Consider the following 24247-nt stretch of genomic DNA (forward strand, 5'->3'; position numbering starts at 1 on the left):
TCAATCTATGGTCATTACGCCTAATACTATCACTATTACAACCGGTGTCATTATAAACAATTTTTACTGCACATGATGATATTTTGAGCGTTTTTAAGCAACAAGTCACCATGGAATAAATATATTTTTCCATATTGCTATATAATTTGTATGAGTATTTTTTTTTTTAAACCTTTTACTCTCTTTATTATTATTTTATAATGACCATATCTATTACATGCGACAGAATAATTTAAAATACCTATATATATATATGTTACGGTGAATGATGTAAACGTGGTAAAAGACGTCATTCCCCGGTAAATGACATCATTTACCTAAAAATTGGTAAACGTTGTAAATGCAGACATTCTCCGGTTATTGTCGTCAATCACCAGTTTAATTGGAGAATGATGTTTAAAAAAATTTTCAAAGCTTGATGTTGGTACAACTGTTCGTGTCCCAATATTAGATGTTGATAGAGCACGTGGTTCTCCGCGTAATTTACTTGCTGTTATTATTTCATGCGAAGATGACATGTATAAATTATGTAAGGTAATTTTAATTTGATAATGTTTATTTAATTTAAATTAAATAAATACCCGAATGTTTGAACCAGGTACAGAATATGGGGTGTTGAAACACAAATATACACGAGCACAAATTTCTCCGTGTAAAGAAAAATTTCTAGAGCTAGATGAAGCCATGAAAAAAATTAAAGACAGGGAAATAACATTAAGAGAAGCTGCAGCAGGACATGGAATGCTGGTCATCAAGGATTTAATCGATGCAACTGCAAAACTGGTTGTGGTACTAAAAAAATTGATTGCAATGCAGCAGAAATGTTGTGCAATTCAAAATGTCATGTTAACCAAAATTGTACAAATAAAAATTGTATTAATAATAAATCATTTTTATTAATAGTACCTACCTATAGTAAAAAATCAGTGTATTATTTGAGATTTATCATCATTTACCACTAGTTTTGGTAAATTACATCAATGACCGGTGAAAGATGTACATTTGAATTTAAAATTTGGTTTTTTACATCATTTACCTACTTAATCGAATCAATTTGGTAAAAGACGTCATTCACCGGAGAATGACGACATTCACCAATATTCATCTTTTACCGTAACATATATATTAACGATAATGTATTGAATTTACTCATAATTTAGTATAGACTGTGGTTACAGCTAGATCTGGTTTGTATTTTTTTCTAAATAATTGAAAATAACGTAAACAACGGGAAACAAAAGTATTTACACAACACCAATTTTCATGGATTGTTTTTTTTCTTACTCGATAATAAAAGGAACAATCGTAGATCTTATAGAGACTAGAATACTAAACACTTGAATTTGCATTTTCTAGACATGACATAATTTGAAAAATATTTTAGCTCTTTTTAAACTATTCACCGCATAGACATACAAAGTTTTCGAATTTTTGAAGTTTCTTTCATTTAATGTTGATTAAAGTTTTTTTATCGGTTAATAAGCCTGACAGTTAAAATGAGATTTATAGATAAAAGATTTAACATAAGTTATTCTGATACAGACATGAAATCACGAAACAACTGTCGCCTGCCACAATTTTTATTTTATTTTTTTACAAGCGTTTGGTGTTCAAATTACGACTAGTTTACAAATTGTTTTTATAGTTTTATTCAGTACAGTGATCTATACCCAATACTTATTGATACTATTTTATAAATTTTTTTTTTATATCGTAAAATTCTATTTAGTATATCTGGATGTAATAGTTATGTTGTAAATGTAAGCTAATAACCTAATAGATGTTGAGGTTTTTTAAGTAATATGAAAAAAAAAACTTACATTCACTCGAAACGTACTACGCGTCATCAAAATCGATGTGTTCATCGGTTTTTGGATTGTTGCGAGTGGTTGAAATAGTTAAGAAAGTTATTTAGATGAAAAAAAAGTTCGTAAACTAAATAAAGGCGCACTTTTCACCGTTAATGTATATAATTACTTTCAATTCGTGCACCGATTACAATTTTCATGTTATATATAATTATTATTTTATATATTCCATGTGTTCTGTAGTAGTAATATCATTAGTGATGTCCATCGTAAAAAACATTTAATAAAATCTGACTTGTCATATCTGTTGAAACATCATTCGATCTAATGTTTGGAAATCCAAAATCTTGTGCGCTATATTACTTAGGTACCACACTCTGGTGGAGGTTATCTCCGATATTTTATTATTTAAAACTGCAAGGCAAGCGATAAAATTGTGATCGAAAAACATCGTAAATCAATAAAAAAAATTATGTTCATCTCGGCGACACCATATGACCGCGATGAAATAGGAGACCGGAATGACTTCGACAATACGAGTTTTCGTCCCGTCGACGCATCCCCGCACCTCTGCCCAGGCGTCACAGTCGCGGTTCGCCTCGTCTCATTGGCTGTTAAATCACCCCCCTTCCCTCCCCGCCGACATTATGCAGTAAGTGAACCGGCCAATAGCCATGTGGTGCGGCTGTGGAGTGTCGAACACAACAACAATGCTTATCGAAAAGTTGCCGAAATTCCTCAAACAACAGTCGTTGCGGCAGATAAATTGAGGTGGTGGCGGCGGCGCTGTTCCGTAGGAGTATAGCCAAAACTAGTCGCCGTGTGTTTCGAACGCGCGCGGTGCACCGCATCAATTTGTCCGCTATAAATGACTCGACTGACACAATCAAGTACGGACGGAGAGCCCCCGGTTTTTCGTTATCGCGCCGCCGCCGCCATCTCAATTTATCCGGCGCGACTAAACCAATTTTGTCGTGGTTAAGATCAGACTAATGTCAGGTACAGCGGCCGGTCTCGGGTTCTGTGACTGACTCGACGCGCGACTGCGTTGGGCTGTTCGCGGCCGGTCTCGGGTTCTGTGACTGACTCGACGCGCGACTGCGTTGGGCTGTTCGCGGCCGGTCTCGTGTTCTGTTCCATACCGAATCATACAAACTAAATCCGCGGAAAACCCGTACGCGAACCGTTCTATTTTTAGACCAATGCCGATGACGGGCGTCACCGGAAGGATGCGATTCCGGGAATACTGTCTATGAAAACGATATTACCAAGAAAGACGTGTCCGCAATTTTCGCGACGATTAAAATATACATATTACATAATATTATTATTATAATCATTAATAATAATAATAATAATAGTAATAATAATAATTATTATTATTACGAGGACTGAGAGGCACGCACGTCCATAACAATAATATAGACATTAAAGTGCAAGAATCGAATATAAAGTGGAATAACGTCGTTTACTCGAAGAAAGTTCGTGATCACTAGATGACTGCGATCTGAGCGAGTTGAATAACAAACGATATTTGCGGTATCGAATAATGAAAACTTGGCGACACTGAGTCTTATTAGTCGAATTTTCGATAACTCGAAGGAATGTCTATTGGGCATTCCAACGACACCTATGACGACTTTTACTCGAATTATTTTTGTTTTTAATTAACATGGTATGACAGCAACTATACTGCTGTTTACTGCGCACGATCACTACCGTGTCCGGTCTGCCGGAAAAAGGCGCGAAATCAATTAATTATTTTATGATAATTTAAATTTGAGATTACCAGATACTAGAGTCCGTTGAAAAATCAAACTTTAACAAAATTCAAATATTCCAAGATAAAATTTTCCACCCGATCGTTAATGCTCCAATCTATGTCACAAATCAAACCTTACGCATCGACCTAAAAATGAAAACAATCGCACAAACCGCTACAAATTATTATATTCGATACGAAAACTCTTTAGAAAATTATCCGAACAACCTCGCAAAAGATCTGACCTTCTCTATCTCTGGAACCCCCTCTAAAAAAAAAAAAAAAAAAATGAAAAGAAGATGATGCTTTGCCCTTCTTTCCAACTAATTACCTAATGGCCTAAGGAGTGTCGCCAGTACTTAATTTTTATAGATTGTGTAGTTCAAAAAAAAAGATAGTAGATACTCGAATGTGAATCACAATAAAATTACTGTATATATTTAAATAAATAATTATTTATTCTTTTATCGACTTTAGGCGTGTTAGTCTACATTTTAATAACTATACGATTCATAATGGCCAAACCATGGCTAAATAATTGTTATTTAACCGAGCACTGGTTAACATATTATGATGTCATGATAATGTTACAATATGATGACATTCATATGATACGCATGTAATGTGGGACGTTGAAATTGCTCCATTCTGTGACGTTATCATAGCTAAACATCATTATGACATTATAGTATTATACATATTTAAATAACACATTACGTACAAATTAATTGCCTGCATTGATTGTGCAAATTACAATTATTATATACATATAGTACAAGTAATAGCCGTCGTGATTACGAATTTTTTGGTACACACGAGATCTGTGTTTCCACATTGTACAGAGCGGTTACAACGATTTTCAGTTGTTCGTGTTGACTGGCCATCTCGCCCATCTACCCCCGTACGTCTCCTCTGTCGTTGCAGGACAGGTTATGTATTGTGTATGATATTAAATTATGATACCTTACTTTAATAATATATGTATAGCTTACTATTTAACAATATTTAGTAAAATATGGTTCAGATTTTGTTTTATTTTTGTTGTATCAGTAACTGTTAAAAAAAAAAAATAATATATAATGATATAATTCATGAACTACGAAATTAAAAAATATGGATTCTTGTTAAATTTTCTACGTCTAGTCTTCGCCAATTCTGTGGCATAAGTCGATGTACAGTTTAACCTTAATATTCTGTCGTGACATATTACGACAAATTGTTTGCAAATGTCTGTGATAAAATTATATCAGTACATAATATTATCTCGATGAGCTATCACACTACAATACATATTTTACTGTCGAGAAAATTCCCTAGCACATTTTCTAAAATTTGAAGTGAATAGAAACTTAATAATTTACCGTCGCGTCCTTGCGTGTATTTTATCGAACACATAAAATAATTAATCCAGTCTGTGCGGTGATACAATATTTTATAATATTGTTATAAAAAGTACCCGCGCGGTCGGGTGTGGCACTTCTGAGTGCTTGCTTATAAACACTACCTCCTGTTAACCTTGTATCGAATTTTTACGTCTTATTAAACTAATTATATTGTTCAGATTGTAAATAAAATGTTTAGTAGTAAAAATAAAAATAAAAAATAAATTATCATAAAAGCTGTCCCAGCAGAAAAACGCCGTCACAACGACCCAGACCGATAACGATTTTTCGTCCCAGAAGCGGTCTCCGGTTAGGGTCGTCGTCGTACCATTTATACAAAATAATATGTCTATTTAATGTGGACGTACAGTTTTCACAATCTCGGCCCAAATCTGATGTGCCTTCTATAGCGCACGTAAATCCAAAACGTAAGCTTTTTCGGAGCACGTAAGGGATTGTACATCACAAAATATTATGTATCAAACTACGTCAGTCTCGGGTTTGGACATGACAATTATTAAAGCATAATATGCGGACTTGTGATTTATTTTTTTCATATTATATCATACGAGTTTTACGCGAATACACGGCCAATGGGGGAAAAAAAAAATCACAACATAAAATAAACTCGATCTGCAGTTTTGTTTTTTTGTTTTTTTTTTTTTTTTTAATTTATTTCTGTTCAGCAAAAATTTTATCGTCAACACTGAGAAAAGCCGCATTAAACTCAACGGTTTCGTAGACTAGAAAATAATTAAAAGAAAAACGTGTCAAAATTAACGATTATTTAATATTACAATATAAACGTACCTACGTTATTATGCACGCGCATCATTAGTCGAATCTGCGCATTATGATGATGCTCGGTGGTTGGTAAAATTAATATCAAATAATTATTGCAGGTAGTTTAAACGAATGAACGATTGTGGTTGATATGTTTTAGCGCACTTAAATGAGAAACAGGAACTATATTATTGTTGTTTTTATTATGGCCCAAATTTTCATCATATGGAACCTCTTTTTTTCACGGATTTTGTGTTAAATTCTAGTTTTAAAATAATATCGGTTTAACTTATTGTAAATAGTTGTTGGTATACAAATTATTTTAAACGGGGAAAAAAAGGAAACGAAGGTATGATAATATATATATAATATATATACGCAGCGAGTGTAACAGGTCTATTTGACTAATATACTATAACTTTTTTTCTATTCAATATTTTTTAGTTTTATTTTCTTTGTTATGATTTCTAGAGCTCGGCGCTATAATTGTTACATGTTATATTTTATTTTATTTCTGTACAACTAAGATTAAATAATTTAAATGTTCTATAGGATGTTTTTCTTATGATTCAAGATAACTATTTGTTAAATAAGTATTTAAAAACAGTTTTAGCGTTTAAAACTTTTAATTTGGTTACGTCATTGATTTTTAAACAATTTCCAAAGTTTGTTAAAATACAAATTTATTTCTTGTTAATCAGTGTTTTGTTATCATTAAAAGATAAGTAATCAATAATAAACATGCATAATATATATTATCATTATTTAACATGACCATCGTCACGTGATGCAAATTCGACCTAACGCGACTCTGAATTATAAGTGGGACACGCGTATATCGCAAGGCACTGCTGCCTGCAGACGATGTGGTTTTTCGATTTTCTCAGCATTGGTATAGGTACATATCATTATTATATGTTTGCGGTTTCGCGAAGAAAAACTATCCACGAACGTTGCCGAATAAATCACGGCTGCAAGTGGCACGCGATTTGTGTATCGTTATCCGACTCGTACAGCGTTATATTGTTTTGTCATTGAATTCAAAATAATGTAAGGTAATAATTCACTATCGCCTACTTTTTCGATCGACTTGTTAACTATATTGTATATATAATATGTATAGTAATAATAATTCGTGGCCTGTTACAAACATCGTGTCGAATTAGTTCCGAAGTTTTCCCCGCCCAGAGCGATTGAACGCTATAATAACCATTTTCACAAGCCGTCTAGGTTGAGCTTCTCACGATGTTATAATTAGGTACTGCTCTGTTGTCGGACACGTTGCGAATGTTTTTGACTTGGAACTATCGCTGTGGATGTGGAGGTCGGCGATAGTTTAGTCGGTATTATTATTTTCTTAGCAGTTTTAGGCATTCGTGTTTTTTTTTTCAGAACATTATTATGATAATGGAAAGGGTATAAGTAATAGGTATATATATATATATATATTATACCGCGGGCCTAATTATGTGTGAATTTCTCTAGCAAATACGTATAGTGATGGACACTGAATGTTATTCTTTTTATTTACCATTATATCTCCGGGAAACCGTTAAAGATAAATATTTTGAATTATAATTTTTACACGATGAATTATTTATACGTATTTCCTGGTCTTAGTACGTTTCGAAATCACAATGTTACCATTAATAATATATTTGTTGAGAAATATTATCTTGTATGTTATTACTTATTATTATGTTTATATATAAACATAATGCATACACTTATTAGTTATTATATTAACATAATCATGACCTTTCTTTAAAAATTCCAATAATTATCAATGCAATATTTTGTTAATTTTATTTTATGTATTACTTGGCGGTATTTCTAAAATAATTTTTTTTTTTATATAAGTATTTAGGTTAAATTGAAAAGTATAACAAGGGCATGGAAACTCAGCCAATTTGTGCCTGTCACTGCAATATATTTTAATGTGCTTTGTTTTTGATAATATGTGAAAACCAACGAAAAAATTTGAATTTTGTACCTACTTTTTGATTTTTACCTCAACCAATCATATTCTAATCGTTCAATATTATTTTTAAGGAAGTCGGAGTAAAACAATTATCTTAAACTATACTGTAAAAACTTTCATTCTTCGCGTACTAGGTATTCAGAATTTGATCATACCTTTCTATATTAAAAAATGGAAATTTAGTCAGGTAGATTTGGACTCTGATATGAAAACTCGATTTTCAAAAGATACAATGATCGTCCATCACAAATAATTGTGTATTTTAAAATGTGTTGTATTCCATTTCAAAAAATGCAACCAATGAGTCCAATGCAACCTATATAATGTTTTCCCCATTCAAATAAAAATAATCAGTTTTACCATTTACGATGTGTGTTTTTCCTGTAAAATAATTTTTTATCGTTGATGTTTTTAAAAATTATTTATCCATAATATAGTTATTGCATGGTTGACCGCCGTGCTAAATAACTAAAACTTGCATACATTTTTAATTCTTAAATAATTGATTAGCAATAATCGTTATTGTTTCAAACGCATTATTGAATATTTCAATACTTATAAAGTTGTCAATGGGCCATAGTTGCCGAGGCTTAATTCTAATAATAATAAAAAAAAACCTTATAAAGTAATTAGCAATATATATTATTAAACAGAAAAATAAAACTACAAAATAGATGATAAAACAGTATTTAGGTCATATTAAGTGTAAATTATATTATCGAATAGCGTAGGTATGATACCTAGTATAGCCAACAAATGTCAATAGGTAGTATTCTCTTTTTTAGCTCGGAAACTATGGCCTTTAATTACCTTAGGGGTTAGTATGGTTAGTACGTGGGCAGTCGGCAACGTGTATATGTATGTGTGGAAAGGTTTCTGCTACTTAGGACCTGGGTGGTCACCCATCCGGGAATTAGTGACAGCGGGTGGTACGTACTATCAATCACATTACATGACTGATTGCAGCAACCACGCCACGTCAAGGTACAAGTGTAGTATTTTTAATTCCTCTATTCTGGTTATTGATTTAATTTTTTTTTTTTAACAAACATTCCAAAGTGCCACACTCTTTAATACTCTTTAGTATCTGTATACACAATCACGAAATTCACAAAAAAAAAAAAATAAATAAAAAATAAGTCATTAATTAGTATGATGAAACAAACGAAAATATCAGTAGGTAGTTGAGAAGTTATTTATTCACATTTTAGCATAATCTATCACACAACTTGGTAAGTCAATGTTTTTTTATTTGTTTAAAAAAAGGCTTACTTATGATAAAACTGAAAGATAAGCATTATTCAGTAATATATTGTAAACCTGAAATAATTAGTATTGGAGTTTATAGCTAATTTATGAAGTTTATAACATTTAATTATATCATGATATTACTTTTAAATAAAAAAAGGTATCCTACGATAATGGTTATTTTTCTCATTATAATTTGTAATTGGGGTTATGTTCAAACAGTTGTTAAACAACCGATTAAAAAATGTATAATTATTTTTTTTTAAGATAGAAAACAAAAATGTTCGTTGCGTTGGTAATAATTATAATATAATGCTCGCAAATAAATTAAATAGTTTTTTTTTTTAAATGGTTGCAAAATGATTTATACATAATATACTTTTTGGAAATCCCTAAATAACTATAGCTAGTATACACAATATTATATAATGATTGATTACAATGAATGATTGATATTTTCAAAAATGCATTGTCCATATTATTTGCATTTTAAATTATAATACCATAAGCATTATATAAAAATGCATATTTTCCATATCTACCTATCTATTATATAGGTACCAATAAAAAGTATTTAAAACGTTATAGCTATTTATTAATTTCGATCAATAACAACAACAACATTACATATATTATATATACCTATTTGAATTTAAATTTAGATACGATTGAAGATCAAATTGTCTCTATTATTATAATGTGACGTGTCTAAAAAACACGCACCACGCAAATGTTTACAAAATGTGACGATAAAAAAAATATATGATAGTAAAAAGTGGTGGTGGTGTAATAAATTTCAACGGAATATTACAAAAAGTCTTATAGTGCATTAAATGTCAGTAAACGAAAAACACGGAATGTGCATGTTCGGACATTCATTTATTGTATAATAATAATATATAGACGTTTTAACGGACTGCAAGTGGAATATTTTATATCTTTCTTTTTTGTAGTATATGCGACATATACGTATACTGTAGTATATAACTTTTACAGTACATACAGGATGTAACAAAAAGACCTGAAAAAAATAAAACTATGCTAATTATTAAACGTGTGACAATAATTGTTAATATTATATAATAAATAAATAATTTAAGAAATATATTCATGTCAGTAAGTTCTCAAAAATCATATTTTTAAAAAGTTATTACGTTCCAAATTAATATAACCAAAAGCAAATTGAATTTCAAAAAAATAAAATATTTCACATCGATAAATTTTTTTACCATCAAAATTGTTCTTATTATGAAATTCACAAATAAGCTATTTTGAATTTATCCAAAAATTTTTACCAAATTCAATTTTTTTTATTATCAGTGCTAAAAAATTAAACATAAAAAAATGTATTAAAAGTCAGTTCTATCTGTTACACCTTGTACCTATGTACACATATTATATAATATGCAATGCATACCCGATGTACGCATTATATATTTATAAATACATTGTATATCTCTCTCTCGCTTTCTCTGTTTCTATACATACTTATATGTACGTATACGTTTCGAGTGTACAAATAAATATATATTATATAATATCGTTGTGCGTACATATAGATGTATGTTTTACGTCTTTGTCGATTTTCTCGAAAATATTTTCAAATACGAAATCCTTTAAAGTATAGAGAAACACTGGAGCGTAAACGTAACTTTGTCGTATTGTGTACAGCAGTGGTTTACAACCTTGCGTACATAACTATGGCGGACTACAGTTGGATGATGTACTATATACAGTCACCAGGTTGAAATCTCGGCGATGAACGTAAAAAAAAAACTTTGTAAAAACAAAAAAAATATATTTATAAAAATAATAAAACGTTAAGACCAAAATGGTGAATCGGCGACGGGGGAAGACGTTTTTCTTTTTGAATAAAGCTAAAGCTCTGCACGCGTACATACTACATATTATACACAAATGCAGGCGTAAAATTATTTACAATTTTTTCCTCTTCTATTTTACACTGCGTCGTTTAAACACAACTCAGATGTAACTTTTTATTTAAAAAAAAAAAAAAGAAGAAGAAGATTTGAAGAATACCGTCATATTATACGCCGACGCTGCTGGAAACAGGGTTATTAGATACTCTCGAAATGGTCCCCGGAGTGCTCCTTTTGAAATATGCGCGGAACGATTTTTTTTAATAGCCCAAGATCCGGTTAACGTATATATTATACTTGTACACTGTTCATGTCGTCATCATATTCAAAAGATAAGTCCATTTGTAAAACAAGACGAACAAATTATCAAACCTTTTGTCCGAATATATATAATTAATATATATAATATATGCATATTACTACGTAATAGCTTACTAAAGGCTATTGCAGCGTTTAATTTGAAACCAGGAAATCAATGATTTCAAAATACGACACATAAACGGCGTACAAAACAATAACAAAAAGCGGGGAAGTGGATATCGCTCTGCTGTACAGTAGGTTACCAGTGGGGTACTGTAATGGATGGAATTAAATTTGAATCCTGCAATGATATTATATCATTATTCATTGTATACGAAAAACGATTCTGAGTTGAGACGGTTTATCTGTCTAGGATATATTATAGATTAGTATTGCTTATTAAAATATTTGACTTTCAGTGAACATTTTTTTTTTCATGATAAAGGTAGATAAACTTGAAAGGAATCATGAATTACATTTTCAGAACCTTGTATTAAATTTTCAAGCTTTTCTACCCAACAAATAAATTTTTATCGATATTAATTTTAAAAAAAAACTAATAATGATCGAAAATTGCATATGCCTATAAATAGTTCAACTTAAGTCGAAATTTTTTGAAAATTGCATGGTACATAGAATATAGTTATATTTAAAGATTCGGTGAAAATTTCAAATTTTTACTTTTGACCCCCCCCCCCTAAGTACCAACTAGATTTACTTTCTGATCAAATGAGGTACTGAAGTCGAATGAGGTACTTTTACTGCCCCAAAACGTGATGATAGACATAAAATTAAAATACAAAAAAAAACACACACACACACATCATTATAAAATCAATACATTCCTCGCTCCGCTCAGAATCTAAAATAATGACTGACAATTTTATGGTATTGTTGTATTAAAAACGGAACAATAAAATATAGCGATTGTGTTGTTCGTATATCCAAACGTATAATATAATATAGGTAATATGAAATATATTATATGAAGTTCAGTATCGATACATTTTCCAACTCAAATGATTAATCGTAATCATTGTTAAAATTGATGATTGTAAATCGGAATGAATTTATGCAACAGACTTTCTCAACATAAATTATTAGCTATTGTCATTTTGGTTTTATTAACAAACGAAAACACAGCATGCGCATCGTTGTCCATAATTAATAACAATTAATCATTGATAATATGTGCGTGGTGTGTCATGTCTGATTGGTAGTGGCGGAGGACACAAGTTCTAAAAATTAGATGAGAAAAAAAGTCGTATCGTACAAAGGTGTCAAAACCCTATGGGTATACCTATGGCTACGGCTTAATAGATATTAAAAGACAGATAAATAACGGATATCGAATTTAAAACTTTGTCATTCAAAGTCGAAGAAATACCAGGATGGTGAAATAAATCGTGTGGAACACGTGAAAAAATTTTAGTTAAAAAATTAACCATAATATGTCGTATAATAGCCGTGGTTTGGATGATTCAATTGCAAATTATTAAAAGGCGCTGTTTAAATTTTTTTAAAAACCATTGAACAATATATAATATTATAAACTAAATTGAAGAGGTGGATCGCACGAAAAAAAATGGTAAATTTAAAAATTATAATTAATCAATCATTGGCCACTAAATCATCATGTTTAAGGAATCATTGTTCACCATCACTATACAGGGTGATTCTTTTAAGTGGGTACACTAATTATCTCGAAAAGTATTTAATTTTTTCAAAATAATATTTTACATGGTTTCAAGTTGTTAAAAACCAACGTTTTTATTAAAAAATTATATTTTTATGAATCAAAATACTTAAAAAATGATAAGGATAAAAAATATTTAAAAATATAATTTTTTAATAAAAACGTTGGTTTTTAACAACTTGAAACCATGTAAAAAAATGTTTTGAAAAAAGTAAATACTTTTCGAGATAATTAGTATACCCACTTAAAAGAATCACCTATATATGTTTAATGAATGTTTATATATAATCCAGAGTGAGTACATTAAACATCGCCATAATGGTTTAATTATCACTACTGCTAGGATTAGACTTTGAGGGTGTTCGTTTATGAAAATGAAATTACATACGTAGGTCCTGCTTATAACCTGTAGGTATCATATTTGGGAAACCACGAGTGTCGATTAACATACATGATAAAGCTTTAAAGTAAGCGAGTTTAATTATATTGAAAATAACGGTTTATAGAACCTAAAGTGTTAATTATGAATCAAACCCTAAACAGAAAAAAAAACAAAACCTAATTTTTTAAGTTCAATTGTTTTTTTTTTCAGTTATTATTTTGTAACTGTGAGTAAATTTACCTAAGTAATTATGCTATTATGGGATAACGCGGACATTTTCATGAATGTACATTGTACATTATACGTTTATACTTTCCTGCATTATTAATACATAAAATTCACCGTAATATTATTTTTATTTTAGCCTATAATAATATAAAATCTATTTTTTTGATGAAATAAAAAGTGGAGGTTAGCAATATAAACAATAATAATATTTTAAAGTCTGCTTATCAGATTGATCATCAAGAAATAAAATGTATGTATTTATTTAGAATTTAAATATAAAAAATTGTTTGGTTGTTTATGTGGTTAATAAGTGCAGGTGGTGTAATACCACGCCGTAGTCGCAACCTCAATTTTATGTTCCTTTCATATTTATATTGATATACCTTTGAGAGAGTTCAAACCGTAAAACCTCGGTAAATTGTTTTTTGAAAAACCGAAATCGATAAAAACGAAAAGGATCAAATCCCCGCGGCTACAGCCACGCGAGTTAGTTACGGCCATAACACTATACACATCGTAGGTATTAATATCCCGTCGGTTCGTCGGTATATATATATAAATATATAGGTGTCGTGTACATTATAATATATACTACGGACACGTCGGACATCCTGCAGCCACTTAGGAACCGTTTGGCTGGCAAAAGATTAGTCCCGGGGTCCACACCTAAAAGCTAAGCATAAAATATATCGGACGGTTGATTTCGTTTACTCTTCGTCCCGTTCTCGAGTCAAAACTTTATATATATATATATACATACGCACGCCTCCGCGGTCTGTTGCAATAAAGACCATTATATACAAATCACGGATGCCACACTGTGTACACAATAGCGGTTGGGGCACGTTATATGCGCGGTGTGTACAAATTTGGGGTCGCGCTAAGCCGTCCCAAATCTGTACCGTCGCGGTCGTTTCCAATCCATTTATCTCCGTGTCACTAAACCTGCCCCCTGGCTGGTTTATGCGTACGCAACACGTACGCGTATATCGAACAATTCACTCCCCAAAAAATCGTTTTCTAATCGATAATATATATCGGCAAACTATATACATCGGCCGGCGCAGCAGAGCACATTACAACAACAATAATAGGTAATATTATGTCTAGTGGTTGACTTCGAAAGGGATATTGTTAATAGTAGAGAGGTAGGTGCCTATACTCTGATTATGACACGTATAATTTGCGTCCCTATATATCTGATTAAAATATACCAAATATCAAAATAAATATTAAGCACGATAGGCTTTGCCCGCACAACCCCTCACCTGCACCCTAAAGCTTGCAGTACGGTCACACGATGATAATAAAACGCGATAGTTACCTATACTACCTATCGTGAAATCAACTATATCAGGAGAGTGTCATAGTGTTTACATGTTTATATAGTTATTACCACATTATCTACTTATTACTCTCACACTATCATGCACCATCGATACCTACACAATATTTCATAACTTGAATATTTAGGTACTTTAAAAATGTTGACAATACCTATTACATATTTATTATAATACACAATACTTAAACGTCTTAAACAATAATATATTTTTTGTCCGGAAAACATGTCCCAAATCCTAAATTTAATAGAAAAAATATGCTAAGTTTAAGCTGACACTGCAAGAGATGCCTAACCCTTAAGAGGACGCCACAACCACCACATTGACCTATTATAAAATTTAAAGGCGAGATTATTATCCAGGGCATCTCATGGGCTTTTTATCATATTTATGAGTATTTTTAGATATACAAACAATTTACAATTTTACAAGATATTCATAACTCGCTTTAAAATTAATTTATAATAAAAAGCCATGCGATGACCTCGATAATAATCTTGCCTTTAATTTTTATAATAGGTCAATTTGCTCTAAATTTTAAACTAACGGAGGTAAACGTGATTTGTTGATCGTAAAATTTGCCATGCTACACACTTGTGCGACGGAGACAACACATCATGGTTATAAAATACATTAATATTTAACAAACTAAACAAACAATTTTAAATGTCTTCAGACTTCATTTGATAAATTCCGTGAACAAAAATATTATTCGTCTAAATTAGTGTCTCCTCGTCTTTTAAGACATTTTGTAAACAGTTTAATTATAGAAACAAAAATGTATTAACTTAATGACTTTAAAAAACAAAATCTAAATAAAGTACTGTTCCGTGTATCCTTAGTTAAAAATGTTTGCGCACTACGGACAGAGTACGCTGAAAATTTAGCTAGGTTACTCCCCCACTCCAAATTCAAGCACTGGTATATCAGGCCTTCAAAGTCGCCCACCCAAGTCCACGTAATTGGCAATTTTTGGTCTTTTTCAGACAAAATATAGTGATTACCGGACGGTTGCGTAATACGCGATAAAATTAATATCTACGTTATTTTAATATAATGATAATGACGACATTGGATAGTTGACATAATATTCCATTTATTAATTCCTCCCTAGGTCACTATTGAGGTTTTCAATAGGTACCCTTATTTTAGTACGTAATATGATAGGTGATCAAAATTCGCTTATCGCATCACGTCATTCCTTTTAGTATTGTGATAATAATAAAACAATTTTATCGATTCTGTTATTGAAATATTAGAATTGACAAACTATTATACTTAGATAGTCAATTGATAATCTACGTATTATTATTGTACCATATTATGCTATTGTGGTTCATGTTTGAAACCAAATCATTTATATTTACCAGTTACCGAAATAACAAAAATAATAATAATAATAATAAATATATATATGTCCAAGATGTGACCTAGATGGTATAACATAACACCACTCTCAAGTGACTCAAGCCAAAGGAAAAGTCAGAAATCAAAATAATTTAATTTTCTCCAGTTTAATCAACTTGTAAGGTATAATATTATGGAGTAAATTAAAAAAAAATAAATAAAAATTCGAAAGCGTTGTGTAATTAATATAATGCCGACGTGTTAATCACCTTTAAAAGCCAAACGTAGTTTTTAAAATTAAAATGAATACATTAATACATTCGCCTATTGATTTTTAACAGAAAAAAAAATGTATAGAAGAAGAATAAAATAATAACACCTAGCGAACATTGTAGGTACTTTGTAAACATCTTGTAGGTAGTTTAGTTTACCATTTCGTTTAGAACTTTTTGATGAGTTAGTGTTATAATAATTGTTTAAGCAAGTTTTTGTTTCGTGGGGGAGGGGGTACAATCATATCTGACAAAAAATATCAATAATTTCAGTGATTGTAATAACTATGTGCATTAGTGCATATTATTATTTTCGTGTTTAATTTTAGAAGAAGTTTTTAAAACCAACCCGCAGAGTTGTATATTGTATTATTTCTTAATTTGATTAAAATGTTGGTTCTACATCTCTAACTATCTCGTCCATGCCTTCGAAGTGGATCGTTATTTCGAATATTTGTTTAACCACGCATACCACGTATTATGCTCAATTTATCGATTTATGTGTGTTAGTGCTGCGATGATGCAAAAACAATGATATATATTATATATATATACGGCTATATTATACCATTCACAAAAAATGCCAGTTTGAAAACGATATTAAATGGAACTCTTAACTGCGCTCATATACACGGATGCGTGGTTTTATCGTCAAGAGATGTGTCGTTTTTCCAAAACGTAATACTCGACTGTATAATACGGGGTGTTTTATACAGGGTGATTTATTGAGCACGCTCATACGTTTTCCTTTAAGAACGGGTTTATTCAAATTCTGATTTTCAGAATATTCTTTAGCACATTTAGGTTTATATTGTTTTTCAAATAAATAGATTTTGTTTGACATTATGCAGTGACGATATATATACTTGTCTTTCAACAGTAGCTAGGTTTGGATGTATATTGTATAGTAATATCAAAGCTATTCTGATTTGAAAATTATAGTTATTAATAATTTGATACTTGAAAAACACAATAAGTACTTCCCACGAATGGAATTAAATAAAAAGTATTTGAAAATATAATACTATATTATGGTCTTTAAGTAGGTCTGTACTTTTGAAAATTCCAAAGTTCGGAATAAGAATAAAAAAATGCAATAATTATTTATTGCTAAAATAGGGATGAGTGTGCTAGGCAAAGGCGGATCACCCTATACATTATTATTTGTGTTGTGCCGGAAAATTTGCTAGGACCGAACGATATTGTATGTAAATGCCGCAAACCAGCTGCAGAAGTGTTGCGACTCGTCGTTTTAAAAATCGAATTTGTTTAGATACGACGAGAGCGTAATCTCGCCAAAAGGGCGTAAACCGTAAGCGGCGGGGGAATAAGAGTTTAGAAGGAAAAAATAAAATAAGTAGAAACGATATTATTATGTAATCACTAAAATATTTAAATAAGAAAATACAATACTTGCATCTTAGTCGAATATCGGTGATCAACTATTCCATACATTATTATTGTTACAGTTCCAAAGTACCTATAATTATACTAATTATTGCGATTTGGTTTTTTTTTTTTTGTCAGTTTCGTTTACGTTTATTTGTTTGAACATTTCTTTAGAATTGAATATTATATCACCATGCTTAGGTAACTAAATAATACATATACCTAAATAAATTTATAAATTGAATATCACAGATTTTAATTTGATTCCGTGTAACTATCAACAGTTGTACATTTAATGAGTTTCTTGTTTTATTTGGCTGATAAAAATACGACAAAGTAATATAAGATAATAATTTTACTTTTCCAGTAGATGATCATTGGCATATTTATAGGAGGTTTTTGGGGGGTCACTAATCGAAATTAATATCAACCACTGTAGGTGATAAACTAGGTATTAATAATAATTTATTATATTATGACAATATATTTTGGCGTTTTATTGTTATTGACTGTTTGGTAGACATAAACACATTTCCGTGTGTTAGTGACATTATTATATACTTACCAATAAATTATTATCTGGTAGCATAATAATATAATATTTTAACGAAACTTAAAGAAACAATTATACACTACATTGATAAGACCAATCGTGACATATGGATCAGAAACTTGAGCATTCGGAAAACCGACGAGACCAGACTCCTCGTTTTTGAAAGGACCTGTGAAGGACAGTCTACTGAACTAATGACTGAAGGTTAGATTAGAACGAAGAATTAGAATCACTCTAATACCAATAATCAAACATCGTCGAAACAATAAGAAACAAGAGAGAACAATGGGCAGGACACGTCTGGAGAAACCAAAACTCATTACTCCGTGCAGTACTAGAAAAGAACCCTACAGGAAAAAGATCATTAAAAGACCGAGAGCGGAGAGGGGAAGATTTAGTGAAAAATTACGTGAAAGAGCTTGGAGGAGGAAGTTCTTGAAAGGCGCAAGCAGCTGACCGCGAGATGGGTGTTAAGTTACGTGTATTATGAGATGATCCTAGAGGCCATGACGATAGCACCAAAAATAAAAAAATTATATAATTGATCTAAATTTTGCAGGTCCGATGAAAAAATTGCGAATTGAAAAGTTGCACATTTTATTTCTGATATTATCCGTAGAAGTCTGAATGCTGTGCCATAGAATTGTGAAGTTAGAATACAATATTTTTTAAAATTTTTTTTATAAGTTTCATTCCCGGATACGTAATAATTATTATAATACATCTGTCATAACTCATAAATATTGTAATTAAAAAACAACTGGTTAACGGTTCCAACTGTAATAATTAAAATTAAAATCGTTCAGACCACAATAATTCGAACCATCGATCAGGTAACTAATTTTATTTTTTAATCTACGATTAAAAAAAATACAATATGGCGTACTATGCATTAAATTTATTAAATTTTCGTATAAATTAATATCATTATACATTTATCGTTTTAGAATATGAGGTGCAGTATACCTATGTAATGTGTTTTATTGTTGTACCGACTATATGTTATATCATGAAGCATTATTTATAGATACATCGGTTAATAATTTATCAAATAAACGAGGACATTTACACAATAGATTCGAAAATCATTCTCACGGCTACAGTCATTATTGAAGGTGGCGTTGGTATATCAGACTAATAGCATTGTAAAATCAACAATATTGTACCTCGGATGTGCTTTTAAAACGATTTGCCAGTATAAATTGTCTATATCCGTATTTCTATTTCGTAGTGGTATATATAAATAATATAAATAATAAATATTATACACACATTTATTTTTATACATACAGAGTGATCTATTTAACGTACTATATTAAACACGAACACAAAAGAGAACACTGCCGATTTAAAAAAAAAATATTTCTTTTAAATGATTTTAAGTCGTTACACAATATTTAACCTTGAAAAATGAGTTTTATTTTTACTAAATTATATAAGTTTTTACCCTTTTTAATGATATGTTCTGAATCAGAATAGTATAGTCGGAGTATTAAAAACTATTAAAATCAAATTTCGGATAAGTATTTTATTAGTTTTATTAGATGATGCGTATTTAAAATTGTCTGATGTGGGCCAACAATTTTTAGTGTGCCTTTGTGCCACACTGCACATCTAAACTTTAAAACCTACTTAGAATTATTATCATTAGCTACTTTTAAAAAAACTGACTTGTATACATCGAAGAAAAAATACTCCGCTTTGAAATAATGAATTAAAAATACGTGTTATCATTACAAAAAGTGATAACGATAAAAAATATTAAAAATGTTGTTTTATTGAGATTAAAAATAATGTAAAAAAATGTTTTTCAAAAACGTAAATATTTTTTGAAATAGTCAGTGCATCGTACAATAAACCGATCGCCCGGCATATAGGCAATCAATGCACGCTTGTCGTTGTACCATGTAATATATATTATTATTATTGTTATACAGATTGATGAGATTAGACGAAGCTGAGCCAAACATGAAACTTTACAAAGCCTCCGGGGCTGATCGGAAGCAATTGACTAGATTCGTACATGTGTGTCGTATATATAATATGGCAGACATTGGTAACGGATTAAATCTTTACAATACACTACCTGCAGTGCGTGCAGTAAAAAATATTAACGATATTTTTTATAACAAACCCGTTGGCACGTCGTCACAACATTTTTTTCATCTAATTTAAAATGGGTTTCGGATCGATGACCGGACAAGGAAACTATTTACACGGATCCAGAAATGAGTGTTTTTTTTGTCTGTTCGTTCGTTTTCCTTTTATGCGCAAATAACGTGTTACCGGAAATAATGAAGAGCGTTCTGTATATTATACAGGACTACAGGAGAGGTGTTTCCGTTTTCCACCAAAGTGAACCTCACCGCGTATAATCGTCGAGCGTGTCTGTTTTCCTCCAACAGTTATATTCTAATTTCCGGCAAAACAGACTAATAAATTTAGATGTTTATTGAAAACCCCTGAACCTAAATCCATCCGTTCGTTATGGACACGTTATATGCGCCTCACATCACTTCACCTCTAGATTAGTAGATTATAATATAATCGAGTAATTTTTATTTTTATTTTTATTATTATTAGCTTTTAGTCAGAGACTATGACAGCTCGACAATCATACAAATACACAATATACAAATAAACTAAACAGACTTATAACAACCATTGGAGGAAAAAACAATGCATATTAAATATCAAGTAATATTAGTGTATAATTTTACCAGAAAGTGTATTTCCCAACGCGTATGTCAGAGTGATAATCACATATTCTCATATATATATATCCCAAGTTTTTGGCTGGTGCAAATAGTACATTGACATCAATAGCAAATGTATGTGAATCATTATTTCTGAGTTGATTTAATCGTTATAAAAATAAAATAAACTCACCATTAATATTTTAGTGGTTCATCATATTTTGGTAGGTAAATGAAATAGGTATAGTAATGAAGTATACTAGCCTAGGATATTGCAAATATCAAATATCAGACACTATTAATTAAGTAACATAATGACACAATTCATTACACCTTACCCTTAAGATGGAAAATGTTTTATTCCCTATATTTTGTATCTATAGATCACCCAATGATATAGATATTTTTATAGATAATTTAGAATAATTCTTATTTAGATTAACCGGGCAAAATGCATATATTATTTGTGGAGATATTAACATTGATGTTATGAAAAACTCAAAAATAAGTAATGATTATCATGGCTATTAATGGATTCTTACCATATATTAATAATTATGCTAGAGTCACCAACTATTCTCAAACTTGTATTCTCAACATTAGAATTATATTTTAAGAATATTGATATGAATAAAATTACTCCACACATATTAAGATCTGATAAGATGAATCATTACGCAACAGCTATAGTATTTCCAAATTGTAATAGTTATAATATTCATAATATATTACCTAATAATTCAAATATCAGTAAAATAAATATAAATAGTTTAGATTATTAATTAAAACTGAAGACTGGTATTCCTATTTTGTTTCCTCAAATTTAGACTTTATGGTTGATATTTTTAATTTCAAAATAGAAAAATTTATTAAATATTCAACTATATTTTTTGATAAAAACAAACCAAAAAGATTGTTAAATCTAAATGTATGGATTAAACCTGGCATTATTACTTCTATTAGAAATAGAGAAAAACTTTTTTCTATGCTGAGACATAGACCATTTGATTTAAATTTTAAGAAATTCCATAAATTCTATAGTAATATGTTGAACTTATTGATTAGAAAATCAAAATAAATTAAAACAAACTAATTCTGACAGTAAACAAATCTGGTACGTTATTAATAAAGTCATAGGTAACCCAAGCAAACAAATAAATAATATTTATAGGGTTACAAATAAAAATGATCGATATTGTCATTGAATCTAAAACTAAAATTTATAATGAACTTAATGACTTTTTAGTAAACGTAGAAGAAAATTTAGAAATAAAATATATAAATTCTGATATAGTCAATTTTAGAGATAAAAGTAAGAGTAACGATAGTATTTTTATTCGTCCAATTAGTAGTGAATAGATAAGTAAGTTAATTGATAAGATTAAAAACTATAATTCTTTTTATGAATATAGCCTAAATAATTACATTCTCAAAAACATTTCTAAATCTATTTGTATACCGCGGCGTTATCGTTAATTTTTAATAACTATTTATTAACTGGCTTTTTTTTAGCGTTTAAAAAATGTATTGTAACCCCATTATTTAATTCGGGTAATAAATTATCATGTGAAAATTATAGACCTATCTCACATCATTTACTTAATCAAACATTTTCGAAAATAAATTGTATCAAAAATCGTTTAAAAAAAGTAATTTTTTTTTCTAATTCACAGTTTTGTTTTTTAGCTGGTTTGTCTACAACTGATGGGCTTTTTAAACTAGATAACTCTGTTCGCAGATATATTGATATAAATTATAAAGAAATGGGTATCTCTTTAGACGTGCAAAAAGCCTTTGATTGTGTTAATGTAATCATGAATTATTGCTAAAAAAAAAAAAAACTAGGAGTTTCAGGTATTCGTGGAGTTGCTAATAAACTTTTAAAACTCAAAAGGTAATTTTAAACTTATCTTGAATTTATGGATTTTTCAATGATAATAGATGTATAATAAAACTGTTATGTAAAATTGTACTTAAATATCAGATTGTTTTTAAAATTTGTATTTTTTGTATTTTTAAGGTGATGATAACTCGCTCCCCCAGCACAAGCTAAGTTAATTAATAAAAATAATATGTAACCTTTAGTAATATTAATTGATGTCATTATTTTTATATTATATATGTCGTTGTTGCAATAAAGTTAAAAGTTCTTCTCTTCTCAAATGAGAAACGACGAATACCTTCAGAAATACATTGATTTGATATTTAATACAACATATATTGTGTATCTATTATAAACGCTGAATACTCTGGGAAAATTATACAGCTTGATACTATGATATACAGAGATAATAGAGCTAAGATGAGGTGAGGTATCATTGTCATTGTATTTGATGGATTTAAGGGGTTCTCAAAAAAAACTATATATATAGATAAAACAGTATATTAGTTTATGTTGGTAGAAAAAGGACACGGTGATAACGGTCGAGGGTCACTGTGACGAAAAACGAAGACGCTCTTATGAATATTTTAAAATCGTTTTAAAGGTTTGACATTGCCAATTGGCCACAGATAACGATAAAAACTGTTTAGATTATATTATTATTATTATACAGACTTTTCGATTTGGGAATTTCCCAATTCTTCGTCGAAAACAATTGCCAAGAACTTAAGCGCAGAAATTATGCTAATAATCAATAAACTTAAAAATGAACGCTGTACATTATTTTCATTTAAAAGATAATTATGATTTTGAATAACATTTTCGAAAAGCAGAATTTGTGATAACATATTTTTTTATAATAGTTCAAATTGTACCTAAGTACTATAACGAAGATAACTCATTTTCTTTATTATACCGATGGTTTTATGATACATTTTTTTATATTAGACGTTTAATGTAATTCTGATAATGCAAATTCTGATAAGTTTAAAAATATGGAAGAATTTCTCCAGTTCTATAGAAAAATATTTAAAACAGTTTTTATATAGCTACGTTAGACAGACTTCTTACAATTTATTACAAATATACACGAATGTCATATGTAAATACTGATTATTATAAAAAAATGTTCAAACCACCCGTCCAAACTCATATGCTCGTGACAGTGTTTAATACTCATTGTATACTGTATAATATAATTGACTTGAAGACTTGTTTAAGTCAGAGGAAATTTATTCAATTACGGGTTATTAACAAAATATGATTTTATTGCTCGATACATTCAAGAGATTAAAATATTTTTTTAGATTCTCTC

General features: G+C 30.0%; 1 protein-coding gene and 1 pseudogene across 1 annotated transcript in view; both read left to right on the forward strand.

The window, feature by feature from the left end:
• Positions 1–24247, forward strand: part of LOC107170287 (glycine receptor subunit alpha-2-like) — a 244227-nt gene that overhangs the window by 99958 nt on the left and 120022 nt on the right. The gene's annotated exons all lie outside the window — the stretch shown is intronic.
• Positions 397–22879, forward strand: LOC149056572 (uncharacterized; annotated as a pseudogene).

Source organism: Diuraphis noxia, unplaced genomic scaffold, assembly GCF_037042655.1.
Source record: "Diuraphis noxia isolate RWA-SAM2 unplaced genomic scaffold, SU_Dnox_SAM2 contig0003, whole genome shotgun sequence".
Taxonomy (NCBI): Eukaryota; Metazoa; Arthropoda; class Insecta; order Hemiptera; family Aphididae; genus Diuraphis; species Diuraphis noxia.